Source organism: Bos taurus, chromosome 8 (assembly GCF_002263795.3).
Source record: "Bos taurus isolate L1 Dominette 01449 registration number 42190680 breed Hereford chromosome 8, ARS-UCD2.0, whole genome shotgun sequence".
Lineage (NCBI taxonomy): Eukaryota > Metazoa > Chordata > Mammalia > Artiodactyla > Bovidae > Bos > Bos taurus.
This window is the reverse complement of record NC_037335.1, coordinates 71,795,599-71,815,342: the sequence shown is the minus strand read 5'-3', so window position 1 is coordinate 71,815,342 and position 19,744 is coordinate 71,795,599.

Here is a 19,744-nt window from a genome sequence, read left to right as displayed (position 1 = left end):
TCCTTCCCTAACAATCCTCCCACAGAGAGATAAATATTTAAATCAATAATAATACAAATTCATACTCATTTTCCATATACATAAAATCACATTTGACAATAGTTGTTATTTACCCGACCTAACAGAATTAATGTGATAGCTATGACTTTTGCCAGAAAAGCCACCAGCCACTCTCTGCAGCTCTGAGCACCTTTCCCTCTGACTTGCCTAGAGATCTAGCAGATTGACTGCAGCCAAAGGGGCCACTCCTACTGCAAACACTGTATAAAAGAGGAATAGAGGACCTTAGATTTCATTTGCCATTGTTTTGATCACAGTTGCACCCATAGCTGGAGAAGGCAATGGCACCCCACTCCAGTAAGCTTGCCTGGAAAATCCCATGGATGGAGGACCCTGGTAGGTTCCAGTCCATGGGGTCGCTAAGAATCGGGCACGACTGAGTGACTTCACTTTCACTTTTCACTTTCATGCATTGGAGAAGGAAATGGCAACCCACTCCAGTGTTCTTGCCTGGAGAATCCCAGGGACAGAGGAGCCTAGTGGGCTGCCCTCTACGGGGTCTCATAGAGTCGGACACAACTGAAGCAGCTGAGCAGCAGTAGCAGCAGCAGCATCCATAACTGTGATAATCGTCTTTCTGGTCTACCTTCCTGCATAGCCCTCTGATCTTTAGCAAAGACAATTTCATCCATATTATGTATGCTAACACTCACTCTCCTTTCAGTCTCCCAAGACTTTTGCTCTTTGAATTTGTGCTCCAAAGCACTGCCATGACTCTGTGACTGGTCACAGAGGTTTGAAGGGGATTCAAAATATACCTGAACAAATCCTTTCTGACCTCCCCCACCCCCACCTCAGTAGTTTGCAAGGTTGTTAAACCAGTTCTCTGTTTCAAACACTTACTCTTACTAAAACTTGTCCCTGTGGACTGTTGGTGTCTTCAGTGCTGGCAAACCTCAGTTAAGACTGTCTCAGTCCATTACAGACTCAACAAAACAAAGAAGCTGGGTTCTCTATCACTTTCCTTACAGGATACTCAATGCCAAAATTTTGCCAATCTTTTCTCTGCAGGGAAAGTCCACTCACTAAAGGTAGTTAGAAGTAGTCATCCTTGTTAGACTAATCAGTGAAGTTTCTGTAATACTTCATCCTCAAGGTGATGAGTGTCAGCTTACCTCACATTTATACAACTGGAAACAGCCACACAAGCATCTCTTTCCCAGGTGGGAAAAATTGTGGTCAAAGGTGACTTGTCTTCACTCATAGGGGAAGATGAGAGCCAGTTTTTACAGTTATGCTCAATCAGGTTATCCTCTGCAGGTACCAGTTCCTACAGGAAATACTGCTAAGATAAAGTAGATTGAAAGATTCTTTTAACAAATGAGCCCTATTTGTAGGTTGAATTTTACCATTCCTCCAAAGGCATGAATCCAAGTCCTAACCCCTCAGTAGCTCGGAATGTGAAGCGATTTGGAAACATGGTTGTTTTAGATGTCATTAGTTAAGACAAGGGTTTTACTGGAGTAGAGTGGCCTCTTAATTCAATATGACTGGTGTTTTTAGAAAAGGAGCAAATTTGGACACAGGCATGCATACAGGGGCAATGCCATGTAAACAGTAAGGTGGCCATCCATAAGCCGAGGAGAGACATCTAGAACAGATCCTTCTCTCTAAGTCCTCAGATGGAATCAACCCTACCAGCACCTTAACCTAAGATGTCTAGCCTAGAACTGTGAGACAGTCAATTTCTGCTATTTAAGCCGTTCAATTTGTGGTACTCTGTTTTGGCAACCCTTGAAAACTAGTATTAACTCTTTGCACAGAAAAAGAGTGCTTAGGACTTCTTATATTTATACTGGACATTTTTTACTAGATTTAATGTGCAAATTCTGAAAGTCTTCTCTTTACAAGTGCCATGAAAATACTAGAAGCTTCACAATATTTCACCATCTAATCTACAGGCCCTAAATTGTTCTGTGGCTGAGAGTGGTACAAAAGTCCTTCATTATAAGATGGGCTGATTTGTTTGGGGGAGAAATGGACAATTGTTCTTTTAGTAGCTGAGGTGATTCCTAGGCTCCTGGGTGGTCTGTAATATGCAGGGCTCTAGCAAGGGAGAAAAAGGTGATTTTTTTTCCTATTTTTTCATTTAACTTTTAAAAATTGGAGTATAATTGCTTTACAATGTTGTGTCAGTTTCTGCTGTACAACAAGATGAATCAGCTATATGTATACATATATCTCTTCCCTCTTGAGCCTCCCTTTCACACCCCCTCCCCATCTCAACCCTCTAGATCATCATAGAGCACTGAGCTGAGCTCTCTATGCTATACAGCAGGTTCCAACTAACTATCGATTTTATACATGTTAGTGTATATATTTATATATCAACTGGGTCATTTTTAGTGATGTCTAAAAACCTAGAGTCTGTCATACAAAGTGAAATCAGAAAGAGAAAAACAAATATTGTATATTAATACGTGGAGAGCTTCCCAGATGGCTCAGTAGGTAAAGAATCCACCTGCAGTGCAGGAGACAAAGGAGACATGGATTTGATTCTTGGATTGGCAAGATTCCCATGGAGGTGCATGGCAACCCACTCCAGTATTCTTGCATGGAGAATTTCATGGACAGAGGAATCTGGTGGGCTACAGTTCATAGGGTCACAAAGAGTCAGATATGACTGAAGTGACTGAACATGCATGCATGCATTAATATATAAAATCTAGAAAAATGATACTGATAAACCTATTTGAAGGGCAGGAATATAGACACAGAGGTAGAGAAAGTTTTAAAGATGAGCCTCTGACCTGTATATGCCCCTGCTCATAATTGAATTCACTGCAGTACTTCTCTGAATTCTTCCTCTGAATCTGATCAAGACAGTATTACAGATATCCTTCTCAAGATTTCTATTTTAATTTCAACTTTTCCCACATGGATAAAAGTTTGCTAAATTCTATTGGGTTTATCCCATTTTTTTTTAAAGCAAGGTGGGTGGAATATATTGCATTCCAAAATAAGTATTGTCCAAGTTCATAAATGTTAAGGTTGTATTAGTAACTTGGAGAAGCTCATTTGCCTGAAAGTGTGAATATTGAAAACATGAGAGAGCATATTTATAAGTCTCTATAATTGGATCTATGTAATTATTTACTGTAGGAAACGAGGCAGCATCTCACAGAAATTACCTTCTTTTGAAACTTATTTCAATAGTCTTTTGTGCTTAGAAACCATTGAGTCATTTAAAAGTCATTCCCAAACTTTAAATACAACTATATTCTAAAAATGACAAGCACTTTCTAGTGAAGATGTTTCTATATCCAGAAACTGAAGTTGCTGTTCTAAATATCATCTTTACAGATACTTCAGTACAAAGTGTGCAAAACATTGTTTTTGGTAATTTTCTCAAGAAAACTGCTTTATTCCTTAAGAAAAGGCTGTTTCAAAAAGGTATATCCTATATGATTTCATGTATGTAACATTTGTAAGATAAGTTATCAAGATGGAGAACAGTTCAGTGATTGTGCTTTATTGACTATGCCAATGCCTTTGACTGTGTGGATAACATTAAACTGTGGAAAATTCTGACAGAGATGGGAATACCAGACCACCTGACCTGCCTCTTGAGAAATTTGTATGCAGGTCAGGAAGCAACAGTTAGAACTGGACATGGAACAACAGACTGGTTCCAAATAGGAAAAGGAGTTTGTCGAGGCTATATATTGTCACCCTGCTTATTTAACTTATATGCAGAGTACATCATGAGGAATACTGAACTGGAAGAAACACAAGCTGGAATCAAGATTCCTGGGAGAAATATCAATAACCTCAGATATGCAGATGACACCACCCTTATAGGAGAAAGTGAAGAGGAACTAAAAAGCCTCTTGATGAAAGTGAAAGAGGAGAGTGAAAAAGTTGACTTAAAGCTCAACATTCAGAAAACGAAGATCATGGCATCCGGTCCCACCACTTCATGGGAAATAGATGGGGAAGCAGTGGAAACAGTGTCAGACTTTATTTTTCTGGGCTCCAAAATCACTACAGATGGTGACTGCAGCCATGAAATTAAAAGACGCTTACTCCTTGGAAGGAAAGCTATGACCAACGTAGATAGCATATTCAAAAGCAGAGACATTACTTTGCCAATAAAGGTTCGTCTAGTCAAGGCTATGGTCTGAAGGGGTTAGGAATGGGAGAGGAGTTCAGATCAGATCAGTCGCTCAGTCATGTCTGACTCTTTGCCACCCCATGAATCGCAGCATGCCAGGCCTCCCTGTCCATCACCAACTCCCAGAGTTCACTCAGACTCCCGTCCATTGAGTCAGTGATGCCATCCAGCCATCTCATCCTCTGTCGCCCCCTTCTCCTCTTGCCCCCAATCCTTCCCAGCATCAGAGTCTTTTCCAACGAGTCAACCCTTCGCATGAGGTGGCCAAAGTACTGGAGTTTCAGCTTTAGCATCATTCCTTCCAAAGAACACCCAGGGCTGATCTCCTTCAGAATAGACTGGTTGGATCTCCTTGCAGTCCAAGGGACTCTCAAGAGTCTTCTCCAACACCACAGTTCAAAAGCATCAATTCTTCGGTGCTCAGCCTTCTTCACAGTCCAACTCTCACATCCATACATGACCACTGGAAAAACCATAGCCTTGACTAGAAGGACCTTTGTTGGCAAAGTAATGTCTCTGCTTTTGAATAGGCTATCTAGGTTGGTCATAACTTCCCTTCCAAGGAGTAAGCGTCTTTTAATTTCATGGCTGCAGTCACCATCTGCAATGATTTTGAAGCCCAGAAAAATAAAGTCTGACAGTGTTTCCACTGTTTCCCCATCTATTTCCCATGAAGTGATGGGACTGGATGCCACGATCTTCGTTTTCTGAATGTTGAGCTTTAAGCCAACTTTTTCACTCTCCACTTTTATTTTCATCAACAGGCTTTTTAGTTCCTCTTCACTTTCTGCCATAAGGTGTCATCTGCATATCTGAGGTTATTGATATTTCTCCCAGCAATCTTGATTCCAGCTTGTGTTTCTTCCAGTCCAGCATTTCTCATGATGTACTCTGCATATAAGTTAAATAAACAGGTTGACAATATACAGCCTTGACATAGTCCTTTTCCTATTTGGAACCAGTCTGTTGTTCCATGTCCAGTTCTAACTGCTGCTTCCTGACCTGCATACAAATTTCTCAAGAGGCAGATCAGGTGGTCTGGTATTCCCATCTCTTGAAGAATTTTCCACAGTTTATTGTTATCCACACAGTCAAAGGCTTTGGCATAGTCAATAAAGCAGAAATAGATGTTTTCCTGGAACTCTCTTGCTTTTTCCATGATCCAGCGAATGTTGGCAATTTGATCTCTGGTTCCTCTGCCTTTTCTAAAACCAGCTTGAACATCAGGAAGTTCACGGTTCGCATATTGCTGAAGCCTGGCTTGGAGAATTTTGAGCATTACTTTACTAGCGTGTGAGATGAGTGCAATTGTGCAGTAGTTTGAGTATTCTTTGGCATTGCCTTTCTTTGGGATTGGAATTAAAACTGGAGTTAGGTCGTAATAAAAAGGTAATGCAAAGAAGGCTTACAGTGATGATACAGTTGAGTGTCTTGATTTTGGTGGTGGTTTGGAAGATACACAGGCTTTCCTCGTGGCTCAGTGGTAAAGAATCTGCCTACCAATGTATGAGAAGCAGGTCAGGAAGATCCCCTGGAGAAGGAAATCTTGCCCAGTATTCTTGCCTGGGAAATCCAATGGACAGAGGAACCTGGTGGGCTACAGTCTATGGGGTCACAAAAGAGTTGGACGTGACTTAGTGAGTAAACAACAACAACAGGCAGGTATACATGTGATAGCATGGCAAAGATACACACACAGACATGCAAAAATGAGTGCTTGTATAACTGTTGGAAGATGAATAAGCTTTATAGATTGCATGAATATCCTGATTTTGGTTTTATACTATGATTGTGTTATAGGTTGGTTTTAACTGTGGAAGGGTGCACAGGGTTTCCTTGTGCAGTTCTTTGCAACCTCCCAGAAATCTATAATTTTTTCAAACTGAAAATTATAAATACTGAACCTATGGAAAGACAAAAAAAACCTAAAAGTCTTGAAATTAATGAGTTACCAATCTTGAGTCTGTACAGAATTCTATTCAGCCTCTTCTGGGACATTGATTCAATCACTGCTCTTATGTATTTCCAGCATCCATGCTTATTCTAAGTCCTCTGTCTATTTCAGTCTTTAAAGAAAACAAATCTCCCTTGATTCCAGTTTATTCTCCAAACATTGTTTGTTTTCTTTTTTACAGCTAAGCCTCTTTATATATGTGTGTGTGCTCATTTACTTCAGTCGTGTCCGACTCTTGAGACCATATGAACTGTAGCCTGCCAGGCTCCTCTGCCCATTGTATTTCCCAGGCAAGAATACTGGAGTGGGTTGCTATTTCCTTCTCCAGGGAACCTTCCCAACCCACGGGTCAAACCCTTGTCTCCTGTGACTCCTGCATTGCAGGTGGATTCTTTACCTCTGAGTCACCAGGGAAGCCTATGTATATATATAGCCACACTCAGTATTTCAAATTGTACTATAAGCATCTTGACTGGGACCTATGTTTCTTGACTGGGAACTATTTAGAGAATCTCTAAAAGGAGTGACTGCTGCTGCTGCTGCTAAGTCACTTCAGTCGTGTCCGACTCTGTGTGATCCCATAGACGGCAGCCCACCAGGCTCTGCCGTCCCTGGGATTCTCCAGGCAAGAACACTGGAGTGGGTTGCCATTTCCTTCTCCAGTGCATGAAAGTGAGAAGTGAAAGTGAAGTCACTCAGTCGTGTCCGACTCTTGGCGACCCCATGGACTGCAGCCCACCAGGCTCCTCTGTCCAAGGGATTTTCTAGGCAAGAGTACTGGAGTGGGTTGCCATTGCCTTCTCTGAATGGAGTGACTGGGACTTATTAATTTCTGGATTCCCAACAGTTTGCTATCTTCTTTGAAAATCTTGATGCTAGTTATTGTCTCAGAGATGATAAAGCTCATTGTAACTTTTACCCACTTGAAAGCAGGCCAGTCTGTCCTGGATCCTACGTCTAGTACAGGGAGCTTGGCCAGGACCTGATTTCATCTTACTCCTCCTGAGACACAAATAATCATAGAAAAGACCTAATCCAAGGGTTAATAAGGAGTTCATGTTTACACAATTTTAATTCTCACTACATTTTATCTTATTTTTTAAAGCCTTAGCTGTAACATGGAATTGATAACTTTTTTTTTTCTGTTGGGGAAAAAGAAAACCAAAACCTTAAAAAAGAAAAAAAGAGAAACAGCAAGTCAGTACATAAATAAGAAAAGAGAATATGACCCAAATGGAACCTCTTCAGTTGTGAATGTGTACTTTTCTTATAACTTATGAAACAGCAGCCTCCTAAATTGCCAAGATGGTGAAAATAAATATGAAATAGTTCTCTAGAATTACTATTACTTTTTGTTTTAGAAAAATGACTTTTAATGTTTTTGTTACACCTATGCTGAATGCCAGATTCTCAGACTGTCAACAATTTCATAAGAACTGGAAAACTTCTTTTAAAGAGGAAAAAAAATATTATGCCAGTGACAATTGGTATGTTTACTTGGGAGAGCAAAAGTATGTCTGTAATCAAAAAAAGATGCTTTCAGCTAATTAGTTTTATTAAAAATGCTTTTATAGTGTTTCTTTCAACATTGTACTCATTTTCATTATATATAGAACTACCTTTACATTTTATTTACACATATAATTTATGGCTAATTATATCTACCTTCATTATGTACTGTTTGGTTTTTTCCCCCAGAGCTGCACTTTGGCATGCTGAGAACTTGTGTTGTTTGAAATTATTATAAGAAATATACGTGCTTCTTATAGCCATGTTGTGTACATGTGCCCAGTTGCTTAGTGGTGTCTGGCTCTTTATGACCCATGGCCTGTATGTAGCCCACCAGGCTCCTCTGTCCATGGGATTTCCCAGGCAAGAATACTGGAATGGGTTGTCATGCCCTCCTCCAGGGAATCTTTCAAACCCAGGGATCAAACCCACATCTCTTGCATCTCCTACATTGGCAGGCGGATTTTTTGCCTCTAAGCCACCTGGGAAGTCCGTATCCATGGTATATCTTATTAATTATTCCAGTTCTTGGATTGTCCTTGATCATCTTTAAATCTGCAGCCTGTAGCCCAGAACACAGACTGGGTGGATAATCTTCATTTGTTCAGTATCTAATTACCATTTATTTGAGAATCGCTATTCCCCATAGTTCCTGCTTTGATACCCCATACTTTCATCTGCCCAGGCATGATTTGTGAAGAATGTCTTCATTTAAAATGTCAAGCTGATTAAATATTTGAGAATTTTCAGTTTGCAGTATCTTGGGTAGAGTAATTCTGGTTTGCCCAGGACTGTCTTAGTTTTAAAACAAAAAGTCCCACAAATAGGAACCCATTCAGTCCTGGGCAAATTGGTAGAGCTGATTATCCTAATCTTGGAACATTCTAATATTTTTAAAAACATGTTGAAAATCCATGTTCCATGTATTTATTTCATATATACTTCTGGAAACTGTAAGATTTGGGTAAAACTAGGCTGAATACTTTATCCACCCCATTTGACTCTTCTTACGTATCATAAAACCATTCATTAAAATCTGATAAAATGTTACATAGCCCAGAAAACTGGTTTCCTATGGATAGTGCCTTGGTTTTCCCCTAAATCAGGATATTTGGAACTGTCTTCCCCTTGGTTAGTTATGCTGCACATGTGATGAATAGCATTCCTGGAAATGTTGAAACAATGAAATATTCACTGCTTGTTTTTGTGAATCAGGAAGAAATATGGCATAATCATAGTGATCTAATTTATATCTAGTTTCATATTCTTGATATGAAGAATCTAAGTAGATTAATATTCATATTAGTGCCTTTGTGGTGATATTGCTGCAAATAGAAGAAATATTTCTTGCTTACTTACTAAAAACATGCACACCTTAAACATCATACCTGTCCAACTCTTTTAAACCCACTATACTTTTTAATAAACTAGGCAAGATGGTACATAGGATATTGTTTTTCAGTGTGTGATACTCATATCACCTGCTACAATGTCATCCCAGGGGGTTCCTTACTGTTATCCTGGGTGTCTACATTTAACAAGATTCCAAGTTATTCCAGTGCCCAGTAACATTTATAGACTTTTAGTAATGTAAGTGCAGGCATCTCAAGCGGCACTAATGGCAAAGAATTCTCCTGCCAATGCAGGTGACACAGGAGACTTGGGTTCGATCCTTGGGTCACAAAAATCTCTTGGAGTAGAGAATGGCAGCACATTCTAGCAGGCTTGCCTATAAAATCCCATGGACAGACGAGCCTGGTGTGCCGGGGACCAGCCCCGGCTGATCCAGGGAATTTGAAGCGGGGACGGCGTTGGCGAGGATCAGGAAACAACTGCTTAATTAAACGTTTATTAAGGATATAAAGAGTGGTGAAATAAGGATAGCTCAGCGAAGAAATTCAGTGAAGAAAAGAGGCTGAATAAAATTCCAAAGCAGGGAATTTATGTCACCTACGAAGGCGCAGGCGTCCTCCCGTTCTCCCGAAGGAGAGGAGACACTAAGGCCTCCCCGGTCAGATCTTAGAAGCCCAGGCAAAATTAGTAGGCTTGACGAGCTTCCCTGCCTCAGAGGAAAAGTTCAGCTAGAAGGTGAAAGAAAGAACGACATGGGGAGACCAAATTCCAGTGAACAAAAAGACATACTTTATTTTCCAAAGCAGTTTTATACCTTAAGTTGCGCATAGAGGATAATGGGGGAAGGGGTAGAGTCATGCAAAGAGAGCAGTTTCTGATCCTTATCGAAGTCAGACTTTCAAACTTATCATATGCAAAAGTTTAGGTGATTTACATCGTCTTCTGGCCAGGAAGCCTGTTAACATTTTAAGAAACTTATTTTTCTCTAAAGGTGATTATTCTAAAGTCAGGCGCCAGCCTCCAAAAAGCATTGGAGAAAGTTGCATTCCTATAGGGCAAAGGTGAGGTGGGCTCAATCAAGAAAAGAATTAACTCAAGGGTCCAAGATTACAAACATTGAGGCAACTGCTTACATTTCTATACACCCATTATACCAATCAATACACCGCCAAGGACACAGTAGGTAAGGGATATGGAGACTAAGCAGCAAACATTGGCCCAACAAGTGAAAAACCCTTCACCAATACAATTTCTAATCAATCTTTTAACTACTCAAAGGAATCTGTGTTTAGACAGTTTAGAACATCTCCTGCCTCTCACAGTTGGGAGGCTCTGAACAATCACATGTTGCCGGAAAAAACCTATTCACGCAGGCTAGAGGACTTCCAAAGGAGTTTGTAGGTTGAAACACTGTCACACCCAGGGATTATTAACTGGAGCTGTAAGCTAACTCTTTTTTCAGAGAGAGGTAGTGGGGGACAGCCCCCCGTAAAGTCAGAGGTGTAGGTGAAAGCACAAAGCAGAAAGTAGGCAGACTCTGGTTTTGGGGGTAGATTGCTCGAGAATTTCCAGGGAGACTCCTGAGGCTTGATCCCGCCTTTGCGTATGTCAAGCCTCCTTCCTCATGACCTTTGCCAGGGGCGGAGCTCGCTCCCCACACTGGTGGACTACAGTCCATGGTGTCGGAAAGGGTTGAACAGGACTGAACATCTGACAAGCTAGCAAGTAATTTAAGTGTCATGGTATTTCTAGAGAAAAGACCCAGTTTTGAATTCAGATTTTCTAATTTATTATAATCATGTTTTGGGTAAAATTGCCTATATTCTCTGGATTTTAATGTCCTCATCTGCAAAATGGAAAAATACACTAGCTATCGTAAGGATGATGTAGTTCAAGTGACACATGAAAGGGGAAATGTTAGATAAACCATGAAGTTCAGGAACAATTGCAGGCTACTGGCTAGGGTCCTTCTCTACAGATCCCTAAGTTATATTAAAGAGAAGTTATTTCATAGTGTTTTCATGCAAACTACTTAACTACCTTTATTAAGAATGCATGTCTATTTAAGTAAGCGAGCCCATTAATTCAAATAAGAATCATTTTTAAGGATTTTTTTTGTCTGATTTGATTGGTTGTATGTAAAATATAGGCAGCTTTGATAAAAAGATTACTGTTACATGCAAGCAAACCGAGAATAACTAAAATATGAGATCTTTTCAATTCTGTGGTGCTGATTAAAACCTTGTGTAAGTAATTGGACAGGAAATTTCAGATTTGAGAGGCTCCAACAGATGCCTGTTACAAACTGAAACAACTGCTTTTGATTCAATATGTCCAACCCTCTGCTTTTGGCGTATTTTTGTTAAGTAACACACTGCCCTAAGACATCAAAAGAAAGAATGCAATTAGTAGCCTTAGTCTGAACTTTCTTGTACAGAGCCCGCCAGGCTTCTTGTTCATGGGATTCTCCCATGGCAACCAACTCCAGTATTCTTGCCTGCAGAATCCCACAGACAGAGGAGCCTGATGGCCTACAGTCCATAGGGTCGCAAAGAGTCAGACACAACTGAAGTGACTTAGCATGCACACAGATATCATATATAATATATATTAATGAAAGAGGGCGGGAAAAAGACCACATGGAAAAATCATAAAGAAGAGAAGAAGAAATTCTCAGAATATAACTGGGTTGATTAGAGAAAGTCTCTGAACGAGAAAGGTCATACAAAGTTTCCAATGTAGAGCACAAGGAACTATATCCAGTCTCCTGGGATAAACCATAATGGAAAAGAATATAAAAAAGAATATGTATTTATGTGTAAAGCAGTCACTTTGCTGTACAGCAGAAATTACACATTTTAAATTAACCACAATTCTAAAAAAGGATTATAGTTCTTTTCCCCTCTAAGTGATTAGATGATGCTCCTATGAGTGATGAATCCAGTCACAAATGAAAAATATTTATCTAGGAAAAAATACTTTAGTCTTAGATACTTTGAATGTGTGACAAAGTGTGAAAGTGAAAAAATACATTGGAGACATGAGACCAAATCCTTTATTTCTTAAAATTGTTTTGAATATACCCCATCCTCCCCTCCATCTCCCTGCTGGTATCCTTGTTCAGACTTTCATTCCTCTCATCCTCTTGCCTGGGCTAGCAATAATCACCTTAGTTGTCTCTGGGTCTTTCCATTGTCTCCACTGTACTTCCTTGAATGCAAATATGTTTCTGCATTTCCTGAATTAGAACTTCTAGTGGTCTCTCTTATGCCCCCATCCCTTTGTCCTCATTTACCAAAACATATCCAAAATCCTTAGTGTGACACACAGGGAATTTTTCTCTCCATCTTTGCCTTAATTCTCTTGCCTTCTCCATCTCTCACTGCCTCCATGCCCCAGCCCCTCGCATTCCCAAGAAAGTTTTCAGTAATTGATGTCAGTGGATTATCCCTACTTCACTCGCCATTCCTGACTGTCTCGGAGACAACGGACAGTCCCTCCCCCCAACAAGGCAAAAAGAGGTCATGGCCACTCTTTCTGCATCATCCACATAGTCAAAAACTTTTAATTATCGGAATAAAAGATTCTAACAGAGTCTTCAGGTAAGAAGCACAAATGCAGGAGTCAAGAAGTGGTGCTTCAAGGAAGTGAGAGTATTCTACAACATAAATGCTTCATCTCTATTAAAAGTTCAACTTTCATCCAGAAAGCTGCACAGTATCAGTGCTCTTTTTGCTCAACAGGGTTAAGTGGGAGTGAGACTGAGGAAGAAGACTTGAGCTGCCCTAGAGCACCGGCTGGTCTTTCCAGGTGACACAGTGGTAAAGAATCCATCTGCCAACGCAGGAGATGCAAGAGATGCAGGTTTGATCCTTGGGTTGGGAAGATCCCCTGGAGGAGGAAATGGCAACCCACTCCAATATTCTTACCTGGGAAATCTCACAGACAGAGGAGCCTGGTGGGCTACACACCATGGGGTCTCAAAGTATTGGACAGGACTGAGCATAGCACAGAGCACTGGCTATCATTTTCTGTTTTTTAAGCTTGGTTTGGAGAGTAGATTGTTAACTGACCTATCCCTAAATGGTTATGCATGCTGTTTTGGGGACAAGTGAGCTGGGTAAAGACTTCAAGTCTCCTCTGTCACATTCTCCCTAGTAAATTAAAGAAAGTAAACCTCAAACCAAGTTCTTCCACAATTTAAGGACTCGTTAGAAAATATCATAGAATAATCCTGCAACCTGTTCTGTAAACCCTGTGTCTCTTTTCTTGACAATAACATTTGTTTAGTGCTTAATAAGTGTAAGCTCCTCTTGCGAAGCACTTGACACACATTATCTTATTTACATTCATACTTTTCACAACAAACCAACAAGGCAGATGTGGCGCTTATGTCCATTTTACAGATGAGGAAATTGAGATTTGGAAACATTAAATAACACACTCTAGAATTTACTCAGAGTGGCTGAACCAGGATTCAGACTCAGAAAATCTGACTCTGGATGCTAGAAAATATTCTATATCTTTCAGGAAACTCATCACTATTGTGCATGGATGGGGTCTTCAGGAAAGCACTGTTTTAGAGACAAGGTTGAGTTACATTTAGCATGAAATTAAAAGACACTTGCTCCTTGGAAGAAAAGTTATGGCAAACCTAGACAGCATATTAAAAAGCAGAGACATCATTTTGCCACAAAGTCCATATAGTCAAAGCTATGGTTTTTCCAGTAGTCATGTATGGATGTGAGAGTTGGGCCATAAAGAAGGCTGAGCACTGAAGAATCGATGCTTTTGAATTGTGATGCTGGAGGAGACTTTTAACAATTCCTTGGACTGCAAGGAAATAAAACCAGTCAACTCTAAAGGAAATTAACCCTGAATGTTCATTGGAAGGACTGATGCTGAAGCTGAAGCTCCAATACTTTGGTCACCTGATGCAAAGAGCTGACTCATTGGAAAAGACCCTGATGGTGGGGAAAATTGAGTACAGAAGGAAAAGAAGGCAACAGAGGATGAAATGGTTGGATAGCATCACTGACTCAATGGACATGAGTTTGAGCAAGCTCTGGGAGATGATGAAGAACAGGGGAGACCGGCATGCTGCTGTTCATGGGGTCACAAAGAGTCAGACACAACTGAGTGACTGAACAACAATACCAGTCTTCATCAGGCAACCAGAATCTTCTTGACACAATTTATATTTCCAAATCAAGCTCTATTACACGGAAGCATAGCAAAAACCTCAAACAATGTTACATTCTGTTCATGCAAGGCCAGGAAGCAAGTTCTGCAAATGCTAGCTTGAATGCTAGTAATTTCCCTAATGATTGTATGCTTCTAAAAGTCAAGAAAATAATTTTCATATAAATACAGACCTAAAAATTTTTCTCTATCAAAATTAGCTCTGAATTTAAAAAGAAGATATCTGAGTGTGGGGAGAGGCTCTCATCCAAATATTGACAGAAAAAGTCTTTCTATAACCATAGACATATTGCAGCAATGGATTTAAATTTTAGAATATAAAAGCAATTGTGGATCATAATGGCTTCTCCATTTTCCTGACAGTCCCTTACACATTTTAACACATTGATTTTTCAATGTAATTTTATAGGCCATCAATATCAAGACATTAAACCAAACCTAAATGTGTTCTCCTCTGATAGAGCTAATGCCAAACATATAAATCTTAACTTTTGGCATCTTACCATTTTTTCTTTTAGCATGTTTCCAGAAGGACTGTCTAGAGAGAATAAATCCATGGTTCACTTGGAAACTGATGCTTCTTTAAATGAATACTATTAGGGGGTGCAGTTAACTTATTTATTTATTTATTTATTGAAGTGTAACTGACAGAATATTATATTAGTTTTCATGTGTAAAGTATAGTGATTCAATATTTGTACCCATTATGAAATGAACACCACTGTAAATCTAGCTACCATTTATCATTGTACAATGTTATTACAATATTATTGACTCTGCTATATATGCTGTACATTACATCACTGTAGCTTATTTTTTTTAAATTTTATTTTATTTTTAGACTTTACAATATTGGATTAGTTTTGCCAAATATCGAGATGAAGCTTATTTCTTTTATTAATGAAAGTTTGTACTCTTAATTTCCCTTAACTATTTAACTCATCTTTCTACTCCTCTCGCCTCCAGAAAGCACCAGTTTGTTTTATGTATCTATGACTCTGTCTCTCTTTTGATGTGTTTGTTCATTTGTATTGTTTTTTAGATTACACATAGAAGTGAAATCATGCAATATGTATGTACATATCATACAATATGTATCTTTCTGGCTCTGACATATTTCACTTATCATAATATCTTCTAGATCCATCCATGCTGTTGCAAATGTCAAGATTTCAGTACTTTTAAAAAATGTCTGAGTAGTATTCTAATTGTATATGTGTATGTATTGATGCTTTTGAACTATGATGTTGGAGAAGACTCTTGAGAGTCCCTTGGACTGCAAGGAGATCCAACCAGTCCATCCTAAAGGAGGTCAGTCCTGGGTGTTCATTGGAAGGACTGATGCTGAAGCTGAAACTCCAATACTTTGGCCACCTGATGCGAAGACCTGACTCATTTGAAAACACCCTGATGCTGGGAAAGACTGAGGGCAGGAGGAGAAGGGGATGACAGAAGATGAGATGGTTGGATGGCATTACCGACTCAATGGACATGGGTTTGGGTGAACTCCGGGAGTTGGTGATGGACAGGGAGGCCTGGCATGCTGTGGTTCATGGGGTTGCAAAGAGTCGGACACGACTGAGTGTCTGAACTGAACTGAATGATGTATATACATATGTATATGTATGTGTGTATATATATATATATATATATCACATATTCTTTATCCATTCATCTATCAGTGGGCACTAAGATTTCTTCCACATCTTTGCTCTTGTAAATAATACTGCATTGAAACTGGGGATCCATATATCTTTTTGAGTTAGTATTTTTGTTTCCTTTGGAAAACTACCCAGACGTGGAATTGCTGGATTGTATGGTAGTTCTAGTTTTAATTTTTTGAAAAACCTTTATACTGTTCTACACAGCAGCTGTACATCTTACATTACCAATGACAGTGCATAAGAGTCCCTCTTCTATACTTCCTCATCAACAGTTGCTGTTTCTTTTCTTTTGGATAAAATCCATTCTGACAGGTGTGAAGTGACATCTCAAGGTTTTGATTTGAATTTCCCTGATGATTACTGTTGTTTTCCTCTATTTCTTTGCATTGATCACTGAGGAAGGCTTTCTTATCTCTTCTTGCTAGTCTTTGGAACTCTGCATTCAGATGCTTATATCTTTCCTTTGCTTTTCGCTTCTCTTCTTTTCATACCTGTTTGTAAGGCCTCCCCAGACAGCCATTTTGATTTTTTGCATTTCTTTTCCATGGGGATGGTCTTGATTCCTGTCTCCTGTACAATGTCACACACCTCTGTCCATAGATCATCAGGCACTCTATCAGATCTAGGCCCTTAAATCTATTTCTCATTTCCACTGTATAATCATAAGGGATTTGATTTAGGTCGTACCTGAATGGTCTAGTGGTTTTCCCTACTTTCTTCAATTTAAGTCTGAAGTTGGCAATAAGGAGTTCATGGTCTGAGCCACAGTCAGCTCCCGGTCTTGTTTTTGCTGACTATATAGAGCTTCTCCATCTTTGGCTGCAAAGAATATAATAAATCTGATTTCGGTGTTGACCATCTGGTGATGTCCATGTGTAGAGTCTTCTCTTGTGTTGTTGGAAGAGGGTGTTTGTTATGACCAGTGCGTTCTCTTGGCAAAACTCTATTAGCCTTTCTCCTCCTTCATTCAGTATTCCAAGGCCAAATTTGCCTGTTACTCCAGGTGTTTCTTGACTTCCTACTTTTGCATTCCAGTCCCCTATAATGAAAAGGACATTTTTTGGGGGTGTTAGTTCTAAAAGGCCTTGTAGGTCTTCATAGAACCATTAAACTTCAGCTTCTTCAGTGTTACTAGTTGGGGCATAGACTTGGATTACTATGATATAGAATGGTTTGCCTTGGAAACGAACAGAGATCATTCTGTCGTTTTTGAGATTGCATCCAAGTACTGCATTTCAGACTCTTTTGTTGACCATGATAGCTACTCCATTTCTTCTGGGGGATTCCTGCACACAGTTGTAGATATAATGGTCATCTGAGTTAAATTCACCCAGTCCAGTCCATTTTAGTTCGCTGATTCCTAGAATGTCGACGTTCACTCTTGCCATCTCCTGTTTGACCACTTCCAATTTGCCTTGATTCATGGACCTGACATTCCAGGTTCCTATGCAATATTGCTCTTTACAGCATCGGACCTCGCTTCTATCACCAATCACATCCACAACTGGGTATTGTCTTTGCTTTGGCTCCATTCCTTCATTCTTTCTTGAGTTATTTCTCCACTGATCTCCAGTAGCACATTGGACACCTACCGACCTGGGAAGTTCCTCTTTCAGTATCCTATCATTTTGCCTTTTCATACTGTTCATGGAGTTCCCAAGTCAAGAATACTGAAGTGGTTTGCCATTCCCTTCTCCAGTGGACCACATTCTGTCAAACCTCTCCACCATGACCTGCCCATCTTGGGTGGCCCCACATGGCATGGCTTAGTTTCATTGAGTTAGACAAGGCTGTGGCCCGTGTGATCAGATTGACTAGTTTTCTGTGATTATGGTTTCAGTGTGTTGGCCGTCTGATGCCCTCTTGCAACACCTACCATCTTACCTGGGTTTCTCTTACCTTGGAAGTGGGATATCTCTTCATGGCTGCACCAGCAAGGTGCGGCCGCTGCTGCTTACCTTGGATGAGGGATAAGGAGGGGAAAACAACAGAATGGGAAAGACTAGAGATAACAACAGAATGGGAAAGACTAGAGATCTCTTCAAGAAAATTAGAGATACCAAAGGAACATTTCATGCAAAGATGGGCTCGATAAAGGACAGAAATGGTATGGACCTAACAGAAACAGAAGATATTAAGAAAAGGTGGCAAGAGTACACAGAAGAACTGTACAAAAAAGAGCTTCATGACCAAGATAATCACGATGATGTGATCACTCACCTAGAGCCAGACATCCTGGAATGTGAAGTCAAGTGGGCCTTAGAAAGCATCCTACTAACAAAGCTAGTGGAGGTGATGGAATTCCAGTTGAGCTATTTCAAATCCTAAAAGATGATGCTGTGAAAGTGCTGCACTCAATATGCCAGCAAATTTGGAAAACTCAGCAGTGGCCACAGGACTGGAAAAGGTCAGTTTTCATTCCAATCCCAAAGAAAGGCAATGCCAAGGAATGCTCAAACACCACACAATTGCCTTCATTTCACATGCTAATTAAGTAATGCTCAAAATTCTCCAAGCCAGGCTTCAGAAATACGTCAACCCTGAACTTCCAGATGTTCAAGCTGGTTTTAGAAAAGGCAGAGGAACCAGAGATCAAATTGCTAACATCTGCTGGATCATCAAAAAAGCAAGAGAGTTCCAGAAAATCATCTATTTCTACTTTATTGACTATGCCAAAGCCTTTGACTGTGTGGATCACAATAAACTGTGGAAACTTCTGAAAGAGATGGGAGTACCAGACCACCTGACCTGCCTCTTGAGAAACCTATATGCAGGTCAGGAAGCAACAGTTAGAACTGGACATGGAACAGACTGGTTCCAAATAGGAAAAGGAGTACATCAAGTCTATATATTGTCACCCTGCTTATTTAATTTATATGCAGAGTACATAATGAGAAGTGCTGGGCTGGAAGAAGCACAAGCTGGAATCAAGAGTGCTTGGAGAAATATCAATAACCTCAGATATGCAGATGACACCACCCTTATGGCAGAAAGTGAAGAGGAACTCAAAAGCCTCTTGATGAAAGTGAAAGAGGAGAGTGAAAAAGTTGGCTTAAAGCTCCACATTCAGAAAATGAAGATTATGGCATTTGGCCCCATCACTTCATGGGAAATAGATGGGGAAACAGTGGAAACAGTGTCAGACTTTTTTTGGGGGGGCTCCAAAATCACTGCAGATGGTGACTGCAGCCATGAAATTAAAAGACGCTTACTCCTTGGAAGGAAAGTTATGACCAACCTAGATAGCATATTGAAAAGCAGAGACATTACTTTGCCAACAAAGATTCTTCCAGTCAAGGCTATGGTTTTTCCTGTGGGCATGTATGGATGTGAGAGTTGGACTGTGAAGAAGGCTGAACGCTCAAGAATTGATGCTTTTGAACTGTGGTGTTGGAGAAGACTCTTGAGGGTCCCTTGGACTGCAAGGAGAGCCAACCAGTCCATTCTGAAGGAGATCAGCCCTGGGATTTCTTTGGAAGGAATGATGCTAAAGCTGAAACTCCAGTACTTTGGCCACCTCATGCAAATCTGACTCATTGGAAAAGTCTCTGTTGCTGGGAGGGATTGGGGGCAGGAGGAGAAGGGGACGACAGAGGATGAGATGGCTGCATGGCATCACTGACTCGGTGGACATGAGTTTGAGTGAACTCTGGGAGTTGGTGATGGACAGGGAGGCCTGGCATGCTGTAATTCATGGGGTTGCAAAAAGTCGGACACGACTGAGCGACTGAACTGTACTGAACTGATGATTAGTGTTGAGCATCTTTTCACATGCCTCGTGACTACCGTTATGTCTTCTTGAGAAAAAGTATCAGTTTAGTTCATCTACTCTTTATTTATTTTTTGATGTTGAGTTATATGAGTTTTCTGTATATTTTGGATATTAAC